This window comes from Morone saxatilis, unplaced genomic scaffold (assembly GCF_004916995.1).
Source record: "Morone saxatilis isolate NCDOM2014 unplaced genomic scaffold, NCSU_SB_2.0 Contig21, whole genome shotgun sequence".
Lineage (NCBI taxonomy): Eukaryota > Metazoa > Chordata > Actinopteri > Moronidae > Morone > Morone saxatilis.
This window is the reverse complement of record NW_023339774.1, coordinates 12,331,741-12,344,860: the sequence shown is the minus strand read 5'-3', so window position 1 is coordinate 12,344,860 and position 13,120 is coordinate 12,331,741.

The following is a 13,120-nucleotide window of genomic DNA, read 5'->3' as shown; positions in this document are numbered from 1 at the left end:
TCCTTTTCCAGTTAAGTGTTTTTGTCCCTGTGTCTATTGTGTGACTGGCATATCAATGTTGTTTGAGACTACACTGTTGTTCAGACAGGTATGGCAGGGGACATGTGAGGACATGGCCAGATTTTCAGGGAAAGCTGGGGTTCATAAACACAGGATTTGACACTGAGGTCCTGTTGCTCCACTGCAGCCACCCTTTGCCAGTGGTGGAATGCAACTAAATACATTTATCAAAATACTGTACTCAAGTACAAATTCAAGGTGCTTAGGTCTACTCTACTGCATCTTTGAGGCATATATTGTACTTTTTACTTCACTACAGCTTTACCTACTTTTCAGATTATAGTTTTCTATACCCTTCATGTAAATAAAAACCTTGTATCTCCAGACTTTATTGATTTTGAAATTTAATTTTTCCTGATAAACTGAAGGATTAAGTGTTCCTCCGGGTCAAGAAAATTCTCCTACTTCTTGTCTTGGATTAGCTGTAAAATGCATTGTCACAATGCTGGAAATAGGGTCGTTTTTCTGTGCTCAAGAGTTCTCTCAAAAAAACAATATTATAAACATATGATGATCTTACAGAAGTAAAATGCAACATACACATTAATGCAACAGTAATATTATCCCAAAAACACGATTTATAATAGTAAGAGACTTCTAAAAGCCTTCATGTTCTTAATCCAGCATTTTCAAACATATCACTCCAATACAAATATACTGTGAAATTCCAGGTCACAGGTTGTCACTGGTGATTGGTGAAGTTGTAACTCTTGAGTCCAATATGAGTAATGTCAATGTTATCTACATTTTAGTTGAGACAGCCTCATCATCAGTATCTCCAGCGGCAGCCACCACGGATCCCAATTACCGCAGTAATCACTCCCTAGCTGAGAACATGGTTTCAGACAGGGTAAAGTATTATCCATCTTCATCATATTCATTATCAGGCAGCAGACCCAGGTGTCCTGGCCTCCCACTGCTCCACACCATTAGTGACTGATAGACAGTGGGACTATAGCGCCTTTGCTCCACAGAACACGCCCACAGACCATTTTTTGGAAAGAAAAAACTCTTAATTTAAACAAGTTGTTGAAATATGCATAGGATTTTCTGATTGTACACCATCTAATTTTCACCTGTACAGTAATTGTCTCATGTCACAGACATCATGTAGACAGGCTACCATGTCTAAAGTACGTGCATGGTCAAAGGTCACGCAGCAGGGGGTTCACAGCACATCATTTGTTTCCCCTGATTATCCTCTGCTGTCTCTCTAACAAGGAGGGTCAGTGTGACAGACTCACAGTATATCTGTTTCAGCCTACGACAGGACAAAAAGGTGACATGTGGCAGATAGTGTTGGCATGTTTGTCACCCATCTATCCTCCTCATGCTGATGCAGACATGGGTGAATAGGGCAGCTTGCTCCCTGCTGGAGGTACCTGTAGATGGGCACCCTGTGCAGACTAAGTTACATACATGTATTGTGTAGACTGTTGTGGGTGCTGTGCGGTATTCTCAAATAAATAACCTCATTAGCCTGTTCTCTAATGGGTTATTGTAGCACCAGACTGACACCCTGTTCTCGTACAAGCTCATGAGATTTCAAAATTCAAAAATGCTTTTGGGTGGGATCGTTTTCCTATCCTCTGGCACCTGGTTGAGGTCATTCTATTAGGTGGATTGATTTACATATAAATTGAACATGCAGCATTACGCACCTCCTTAAACTCATCTGTTTCACCGCTGTATCCCATTATCTGCCTTGCATACTTCAACAAGCATTTAATTTCATCTTTCATATTGTCTTATGTTTCATTATGTTTCAGTGTTATTTATTAAAATTCATTTAGCTAATAACGCCCACATGCACTGCCCCTTTTCCTGCAATACACCTATTCTAATGTGTTCTGAGCGACTGTGTGTCCTGGGGTAAAATGGGAAATGTTGAAAATTCAGTGGAATATGAAAAGCAATCATATTTTCTGTATCAGTAAGCAGGTCTGTGGTAGCTGGGGGTCATTCTTGCTCTCTGCTGTTGCTTGGGGAGGCATTTTGTAAGAGCCCCCAAGGCTCACCTAGTTAATTAAGTTTTCTGCTATTAGAACGATGTAACTTGTGATTTTACTGCTCCACAAAGATAATTCTCTGCTACCTCTGAGGGTTTGATAGACGTTACTTCTCTCCTCTGCATGATTCCTTATTTATATGGAATATATCACCAACAAAAATATATTACGATGTGATATGACACATCAATAATATTTCATGATATGACTGCTTGAGTTGAAAATTATAAGATGATTTGTGGATACATGCCATGAATAGCAATAGTGGTCTTTAGTAAGTAAAAAGTGTCAAAAGACAGTGAAAATAACTTTGTCAAGCACACAGTGGAGTTGTCTTGGTGATAGGGAGTTTGAGTGCTATGAAGAGGTGGAAGAGAAGATCCAGATATAGAAACATGTGGGTGTGTGTATATGACTTTATCCACTGCAAAGAAATGAATTAAGCAATAACATTGGTTGGTGAGGCACTTATGAAGAGCGAAAAGACAAATTGATTCAAACCCATATGGATAGCTGAATGGTTTTCTGCCGCAACAGTGCTAATACTGCACTATTTTTGCACCCCCTGAGCAGCATCATCTGGGAATCTTTTCTACATTGCTCAATATTTAGACTCCACAAGGTGAGAAGCATTGCGAACCAAGTGTTTTCAAGGCATTTAGAACTCATGAATCAGCAGTGGCTTAGGTGAAATAAATTAATAGATTTAGATAGAGGAGGAACAAGAATTATGTTCACTATCATTTCATGAAAGAGGCCCTGCAAATTCACAGATGGTGGGCATCAGGGTAATTCTGTTGAAAATTAATTCTGCCCATGAAAATCATAAACAGCTAAAAATAGCTGACAAGGCATAACCTTGGCTGAGTCTAGGCATGGACAGAGCCCTTGCTACAGAGACCAAATCAATGCAACAATGGTATTCCCAGAGTAGCCCCCAGAGGACATAATCGGGAACATAGTCATAAGTCTATGCCAAGTCCACAAAACATATGGCCTATACATTAGATGAGTGAACTATACTTCAAAACTCAGACTTGAGTGAAAAAAGCAGCACTGGTTTGATGACTTTCACCTAGGACATCTCCTAAAAAGAAAGAAATCTTTCTAGGCAAGGTCTTTATGGGATATTTAAAGAAAATCATGGATGGCTCTTGCCTGGCCCCTCACCTGGGACCAAGAGAAGACAACTTGTTTCAAGAGTCAAAGGGGTGAGAGTCCCCATACTCTTCCCAATGCCAAATGTAAAACTAGACGAAACAAAGCTGGATACCATAAAAAAGCTTTACAGAAGCTCACATTCTGGAGACACTGTGTTGTGAATGAAGAAATTGGACTAGTTCATCTGTTGGAGACAGACGTGATTGACTATCTATGCTCTAAACCAGAAGCCACAATGCATTTTTCACCAATCATATTTTTTCAGAGTGGTTTGATGTGGATATGGCTTCAGGCTTTTGTTGAGTGTGGAAGTGTGGCAGCTGCAATTTCAGATGTAAGTATGTAATCAAAACATTATGTGACTGGCATGCTGTAATTAAGCAATAATAGACAAGACCATGTAAATGAGTGTGCATGGTCTGCATTTGAATGCAGGCTGTGTGTAACATGAATATTTTCTGAAATTTGGTCCTGTTTACAGCTATATTACACAAATGTTGTCATAATACTTTTAACACATTTTTGTTGTATAATAATTTTATAACTTGCCATGAGAAACATCCAGAAGCCATGCATAAAGTGACAAGTGGCGTTCAAAGTGTACCATTTTTAGATTTGGGCCTTCTTTTCTCTGTTAAAAAATCACTGATGAAGCAGTTTCCATTTATACTGAAGAAGGCAGACTCCTGTCAAGGAGACTGAGATCAGTGTGTCCTGATCTCCCCAGGTTACACCCATGCCTTACCAGTGTGCAACAACACACTGTGCACTGGTAAGGCATGTGTTGACTTGAATGTCAGACCATTGACATTCAAGTCAACACTAAATTAAATATGACATACTGCCATTAGATGAAAAATCTCTACTCACCCCAGGCCTATGGTATTAAACAGAGGCATTTTAGAGTCACAGCTAAAATGCCTCCATTAAATACTAGTACTAATACTAATACTAAAAGTTTCTTCTTCTTACATGCTAAATAACTGCATGACAATTTTTAAGCATATGAATATTTGGCATTACCATTCGTTTTGTGGGTAATCTGTATCCAGTTTTATAAATGAGGCTGGGGGTCTACACAAAACAACTACAGCCTAAAGAGGACCACCCATCACACAGACAGTGCTGTAAACTGGTTTCCTTTCTTGGCTGGAAAATGCTGAAAGTAAGACTGTACAAGCACTGACTTGATGTTATTCGTTGGAATTTCGTACTGTCCCAGTTCAGTTTGTCACCCTAAGAGAAGCAAGATGCAGTTTTTTTTTGCCAGCTGAGGGAAAAGGTATTCCCTCAACGCATGAATTGTGGAAACAAGACATGACACACACTGTATTTATTAGAAAATGACTCCTATAACAATGATGATTATGTCATTCTTAAAAGATTTACAGGACATTTGCATTGAAAAGTCTGACAGCAAATGGCTTACATTTTCTCATGTATATTATTAATGAGTCTCACATGAATTCTGGCTGATAATCAATACTGTACAGGTCCCATATAAGAACCTCAGACCTCAAGTTTCAAGGGAAAGTACACATTGCCTACCCTTTTCCACATAGTTTCCAATAACGACTTCCCAGATGGTTATGTGTAACAAACCGTTACTCAGGTTAACACAGTACAATCTGCAAGATAATATTGTCTCTTTGATCTTGGTGGTGCATACCAGATCCTGTGAACTGTGAGTGTTAATGTAGGCTGTGTTATAAGTCAAAGGTGTTAGTGACAGACTCCTCCACAGGACATCTCTCATCATCCCATCTATCTCTCCTCAACAGAGGAAAAATCCACAAAGCTCTGTCAGCAGAATAATGAGGAGCCGCAACTACAAGGTAGCTTTCCCCTGCAACAAAGCAGATTTAAACACCTCCGCAATCTGTAATGTTCAGCTCAAATGGAAGATGCAAGCTGAAGCTTCTGACGAGTTTTTGAGAACAAACATGATGATAGACGGACATCTCATCCCACTAGCGTGTTTTTTTTGTGCTAAAGCCAATAATGTGGAGCGCTATCAGGTCTTCAGCTAGGCTTTACAAGGAGAAAATTCCTCTGTGCTTTATAAAACTCATATATCTCAGATAATAGATTGCAAAACTTGTTCTGTGTTTACAGAATAAAATTGATAAGAAAAACAATAGAAAACACAAAATCCTACCATAATGTCCTTAAGAAATCCACAGACGGATGGACTTTTTGGACATTAGTTGCCAGCTTTGTTAATCTATAACCCACTTATTGGGTGGACAGATTTGCATACATAGATAAAGGTGAAACCACATACACACATTTATAGTGTTAGAGAAGTGGCAGGTAGAGCTGTTGATCAGTACCATGGATGAGAGTAATAGATCCGTTTAGCGTTAATCAATGTCGCTCACAGGCTCATTGAGCAGTGCACTCAGCATCCTGCTTTTGTGTCAGAGAGCCTTTTAATCTAATTGGACATTAAACTCCTGTCATTATTCCTCATGCTCTGAGACTTATTTATGGCTCTCCTGCTTGCTTGTCTTTACCTTTTCATTACAGCATGCCAGTCTACATCAGCAAACTCATTAAAGGAAATGAATCAAAGGAGAAAGCTGATGTGTGGCTGAAAAGTGTAATTTAATAAATGTGTGTTAGGCTGCAGTGCTCAGCACATCATTCATGTTGTTTACGGGCTGTAATGTGTTAGCAGGTGAGGGCACTTTAATAATAAAGGCCTTTCACAAAGGCAAACATCAGCGCTGCATTTTAATACATGGACCTGTGGGGAGTGACAGGATTATCAATGCTGAATGCAGTCAGCAGCAATGTCGTGTAGAATTAGAAAATTCTCTCTCAGATATCATGTTTCTAAGTCATACTCAGGTTACACAAAAGGCCAATCAAATGTTTTTAAGACATCTTAATGTAAAATAAATGATTGTTTATATTTGTATAGTTTTGTCTTAAAGTGAGACTATTTAGCTAAGACAAATTTCCATTTACAAATTAGTAAAAAAAATGAAAAAAAGTTGAATTCTTAAGCAATCATTCAAAACACAGCCCTGCTCAATTCAAGATGTTTTGCAGGTACAAGCTTCTCGGTCTGGTATGACCAGTAACATATGGTGGCTAATGTTAGCTAATGTTTACATATATAAAGATATTGCTATGTAACTGACATTGCTGAATCAGTTCATTGACTTGTTGACTCCTCTCCTCTGTATTTGTGCTACTAAACTATGGTTTAACATTTACCATTGTTATTATTACCATTGTCCCATAATTGTTACTTGTGGTCATGTGGCTACTATTCAGCACACCTACTTTGTCTCAATTTAAAGAAGCACTGATAAATATTCTAAGATAAACAATGGGTTAAAAATGACAGTGACACTGTATTTGAATAGTTTGCCTAGTGTGATGTGAAAGGAGTCGCTTGTACTGAGAAACCCACAAAGAATTATCATCCAACTCTGCAGTTACCCCTGGCTGTCCGAGGCGTTTTATAATCTTTCAGCTTATTGTTTTGGTTTCATGGCCTGAAACTTTTTCTGGTAAAAGTTACTCAGCAAAAACCCACTGTACGATACCCAGCACCAAACAGCCTGAAAAGACCCAGATTTTCTTCCTGAGGAGTTGATAGAGACCAAAACATAGATAAGAGAGTGAACATTGAACTTATATTCGCCAGGTGGCCAGAAACATGACTTAAAATGAATGTTAATGTTAGTCCATGTCTGCTGGATGCATTGTACAATATCATAAGCTTTTATAATCCTGGTAAAAATCGGTGCAGTCTCTGTTTCTTTCAGCTCATTCATCACAGTGTCATCAGATAGTGGGCATCCATCAAGTTTTTCAGATTGTAGTATATGTGATAGTAACTTGGCATTATGTTAAGGGGCCATCTGGCCCTTGGTTGTAGGTCTGTTACAGACACAATATATTGTTTTAAAGCTGAGACAGATAAGGCAATAAGCTTGAGGGTCTTAGGAGACTCCCCAGTCATTACTGTGTGCATAACAGCCGGAGAACACCTCTTCATGGATGTTTAAGCAAGCACTTTAAATGGAAATGTACTTGACACTTTAAGAGATGTAATCATTGAGTATTTGAAATTCGACTCAGTTCTCCCCTAAATGTCTCTATGTAACTCCCTCTCTCCCACTCTTGTCATTCTTTGATGCTTTCTCACCTTTTCTGTGTTCCTCTCTTGTTCACTTTATTTCTCTCTCTCTCACCACCCACTCATTCCTGTTTTGAATTGCTTGTGTTCTTCACTGCATCCTTGCATTTTATGATCTGTTTGTGGTGGCATCTTTTACGATTTGAAGGATTGAGGTTATTTATTGGAAATTACAAGACTGTAGCTTTGCTAAATGTGGCAATTTTTCTATTTTATCAACACAAAAGTGTGGTGTTTAAACAAGATTCTTTCTTTCATAAAAATCCTAAGGGATGTGTAGAAATTGTAGATGGATAGAAAAAGAAAATTTAAAGGCAAAATACTAACATTAGATTTACTCATAATTAACATGTCACAGTTTCTTATTTCTTGAAAAGATTATAATCTCAAATATATATATTATAATATTATATATATATATAACACTTTTACCTTTTACGGTATTCGTCCACTTTCTGGTTTCTTCTCTACAGCCCTTGATTGCTGCTGCATCTCTCTCGTCCTTCTACACAATCTGTCCACTCATTACAACAATTACAGCCTGTGAACATTTCATTAACCTAATATGTCTTGGCTGGGACATACAATATTATTGTGCTGAGGCTACTGTTTTCATCACACTCTCATTGCACTAACCCCTCCCTTCCTGCCAACCTCACCCCTTGCTGTCAGCTAAAAAGCAGATAAATTAATTGTGTTTTGTCCTATGCTTTCATCACAAATTAACTTCTGAGAGTTTCCTTATATAGCCATTAAAGATGGCATTTATTTAGATTTCTTCTACATAGTATCAGTGTTCAGTCTTAAACAAAGAATATATTATTATATTTTGTCGATTAACATTTTGGTATTTTATTCTCTCATATTTTGGGAATTATGTACTGGAGGTGGGGCAGCTATAATGTCTGCAGTTAATCTGCAATAAAATAAGTAAACAGGGACATGGTTATAGGACAAGTGGTTTGTAATCGAAATGTAGGTGGGAGAAAAAGCTGTGCGAAGAGTCTTAAGAACAGAAATCAGCATGGGACACACTGCATCAGAAATACACTTTTGAAGCTGGACATACATTTTCTTTTATTCCCTTCCTTCTTAAAAATATAACCATGCAGCGATGAATGGTGCTCTTGTGAGAGCTACTCCTTTGTTCTTTCCCTTTGATGGCCTGTCATTTGGACTTGGCTTACCAGGAACAGTCTGTTCCATATTAACTGCTTGAGAGGTCAAACCAGCTTGATCATTAGCCTTCACAAGGGGCTCAGTCTCCCTCCAACATCTTTTACATTTGTTTTAAAGGTTTTAGTTTCTTTTTCATTTTTCTCCTCCCAAAAGTCATGGCTGTGGCAGGGGATGGGTTTCCCTGTTGACAAAATGGTCTGCCTTTAGTTGTTTATTGTAAAGAAGACATCGAAAAATGTATATTTTATCTACAAAGGAAAATCCTTTCAATCAGACTGCAGAAAATTGTGTCTTCATTGCAGTAGTAAATGAATTAAATGTAACATGCATTATATACAATGTAATTAAAATGATGAATCATATTAAATAATGCTATTATTATATTATTTTTGATCTGATCATGAATTCATAAATCTAACAATATGGCTAACAGCCTGCTATTTTCTCATCGTCTCTGGAAATGGAGCCTGCTCCCTCTGCTCCCTGCGCATGGTCAATCATATACACTTTGCATGGGAAATTAATTCCATTATTAAACATGCTGCACTTCAGAAATTTCAATTACCGAGGCAGCATGAGGAGGAGAAAGAAAGTAATGCATGCCTACTCTAATGCATGAATATTGTATTAGGCCAAGAGAGTAATCACGGCCGATAGCTACAGAACTCAAGTGTCTAGAGGTCCATTCATATACATGACTTCTGGCCAGATGGCCACTGCAGACAACAGGTTCATTTATGAAGTCTAATTATGCAGCCATCAAGAATTGAAATGTATTAAAGTTGTCAAGAGTGTGACAACGAAGAGCTCCAAAACAAAATGGCCACTCTGCTTAATGGGGTTAAGAGGTATAATGGTAAATGTTACATGAGTGGGCAGCTCTGTTGCACCTGAATTAACACTGCTGACCTGTCTGCTTGTTAAAGCAAAAATTTGCGATACAGAGAAACATTTTGTTTTTACAATCACACCGTCTGTTATCATAAGTAAATTAAAAAAATTTTCAGCGCACAAAATGTTGAAATAAATGATTATGGATTTTTAGATGTCTTTTGGGAAATTGGCAAAGCATAAACACAAGGGAACAAAGTAACGTGTTTTGACCCCGTAGAGGACAAACACTTACTGCCGTTAATTTCCTGGCTTGCCATTTCCTCATGTTTTGTGGACTTGAGCACTCTTTCCAGTTGGGTAAAATGTCCCTTGTTGCCATCGAGCCATGAGTCTGAGAGGAAAAAAGGTCAAAGCAATTTATATGTGACACATAGAGTTTGATCGCTTTGTCATCGCCTCGGGGGCCAAACCTGCCGCTCTCAAAAGTACACCCCATACACACACATAGGCACACAGTCACACACACAGATGCGTGCCTGTGTGCATGCACAATGCACACACGCACACACACACACACACACACACACACACAACAACTGCCATCTGCATGAATGTGAAAAAATGATTTTGGTTTAGCCTGGTTGCATGCCTTTGGTGTGTCTTTGTGTCATGTGTGAAACAAGGCAAAGGCATCATGATGCAGAGGTTAAATAAAGGACTGATTTAAGATTGTTACATTGAGTTTTTTCCAGTGATTCATTCATCTTGTAAAATTACTCATTGTGTCAGGTAATTATTGACTGTGAAATACGTTTAAAGATCCACATACACTGCCAAAAAGCATCATGCCTTTAGGTTTGGTCAAAATCAAACCAGTGGTGTAGCAGCAGCATTTTAAGGTCAGAATATTTTAACCTTTATTTACCCAGTTAAGACCAATATGTGTAATGTTTTCCTTTCAGAATACATCCAGATTCTTCATGTACATGTTATCAATTTAGAGTTATTGTGTTTGGTGTAAAATTTTTGATTTTTAATTGTGGTCTCCCCACCAGGCCAATCAATGTGCTTTTTAAGACATTGGGAGACAAACAAGTCAGTACTTTAAAATCTAATGAGCCACCAGGTAACAGATGTCACATTTGACAGACAGAGATGACTAGAAGATATTTTTCAGCAAAGGTGTCTTCAAAGTTAATGCTTGAGTAGTAGCAACTATTTAGAGAAATATAGAAATCTAGCAAGCATCTGGCATCAGTTGTTAAAGGAATAATTTGACATTAAAAATGTACCTACTCTAGTGTAGAGTTAGATGAGATAGCACTTTCATATCAGCCCCATTGCATTTGTGATATCAAAGAATCTTCTAGAAAGATCTAGATTTGGGCAGAGGCAAATTTAGGAGCTTTATTATTATTGTATTGTTCCCCAGAAATGAGCATCTGTTAAAGCTGAAGGTCAAGATGTTTGGTCAATGTTAATTCCCCTACAACCTACTATCTCTTGGTGTCTCTTGGATTTAACCCTTTTTCAAACTATGTCTGGATCAGCAGATACTGTCGATGTAGACTGCTATAACTTAATACACTGAAATGTGAAGATACTGGAAGGCAGAAAAAAAGAAGGCCTGAGGTAGGATGGCGGCCATGGTAAGTCTGCTGCAAGTGTGCTGTAATAGATGAAATTGTCCAGATGTGTCATTATTTATTGTACACATCTGCTTGGGTTACAGGCAACAGGGAGAAGATGGGTGAGTGGGGAAGACCGGGAGGCAGTTAGCTGCCTCCATGAATACCCATCATGCCAATTCCACAGTGATTTATGGAGAATCTTGCCAAGGCAGGGGACAAATGACCTTCACACATAGTTATCAGAGGAAGATATCATTGGACAGGGATTTCCGTATCACATCCCTCTTTGCCCCCAGGACCCCAAATCCAGGCTCTCTGTGTTTGTCTGTGTGCAGGTGTGTGTGTGTGTCTGTGTGTGTGTTGTTGAGTAAAACTGACACTGAGCTGGTCCTCGAGGCAGAGGACCACTTGTGGTTGCATTCCATGTGTGTGAGTCTGTCTTTGTGGGAGAGCCAGACCAAGTGTTTATGTTGTGACAATTGCAGACAATAGTCTCTGCATAGCCAGCATGATGTGGCAGTCTGCTGTCAGCAATCTGCTCTCTATCAGGGTGTTTAAGGTAAATTACTATGGAGTGTCTGGACAGCTAAGATTTGACATTGTTTTGAGATAACACTAACACTCAAAAACTGCTATTATCCTGTTTTGCAGAATCCCATTAATAAATGATCACTTCACCCAACTCACAAACATTTCTCTTTTCCCTGGCGGTGTCTAGCTATAGTTTTATCTGCTAAAAGTTTTAGATACATGGACATTTTTGCCTCCACCCCAATACAATGGGAGTGGAATGGTATGTGGTGTTCACATTTACTGAGGTACCATATATAATGTATAATTTTGTATTTATCTCACATTTCTAATATAAGTAGCAAAGACGAGTCGTGACTTCTGTAAGTTCTTGTCATAACTCCTACATGTGATTGGGCTGACCTTTATGGCGCAGCCAGCAGTGTGTAACTGGCTACATGTGCAGGCTGCTGGTGTCTTCTCTGGGCAGCAGTTCTGGTTTGTCAGTCTGTCGGTTAGTGATCCTGCTGGTTCTGGGCGTAGGAGTACATGCTGTTTCCCTCATGACTCCAGATGTTGTGTGTCATCATACCTCTGATTGTTCTCCTGCTAGCACAGTCCAAGCACTCTGTTTCAAAAATGTTTTCATTCCTCTTTCTTCTCTGAGAATGTCAGAACACTTTCATACAAGCCAACACATTGTTTTTCAAAGGTGCACACTAAAGGGTAAGATTGTGATATTTTATAGATACTGTATAATCTATATTCTGCCTAAAGGTAAGCCTACGATTAGTTTGTGAACATTTTATGCATTCTCAACAAGAAATAATACTCTGCCTCTCTTATTCTAGACTTATCTGGTTTTGGATTTACAAAATGAGTTATGTTTTACAGAGCACATAATAATAATAATAATAATAATAATAATAATAATAATAACACATAATGTTTAGTCTAAATAGAAATAACAACAAAAAAATATGTGTAGTAAAGTGTGTAGTTTCTTACTGTATCAAACTCTATTTCATAGAAGTTGCAGGGTACAAGGGTACAATTCTATTGTAGGTACCCCACTTTTATCTAAAACATTGTGTAACATTTTATGCTGATGACATAACTCATCTATCCTTAAGTCCTCAATAGACTCATCCGTAGCTAGTAAAATGGTGTTGCAGAATACAACCCCCTTACCTCACCCTCCTGTTCAAGGTGTGTAGGAGAATCACCACAGAACACATGGAAAATATGAAAAGCCCTATCTAAAGTCAGTTTTTCGGTTTGTCCATTCTGGGCTACTATAAAAACATGACGGTCTAACATGAAAACATACCTATTAATATTACATTCTATTTCTGCCAATAGATCCTTTTAAATATTACACACTGGACCTTTAACATCAGAATATATTTTAAGAAGTCAATTATGTATTCACATGTTCATTAAAAGAAAAGGAAGTAGCATGGGAACTGGAATTAATGGTTAATTTGCAAAAACAGATATCTCTGTTTTGATTTATTTTTCTATATAGTTTGAAGTCCACTCCAGGGGATATCAATCAGATAAGATATCTTTCATTTTGG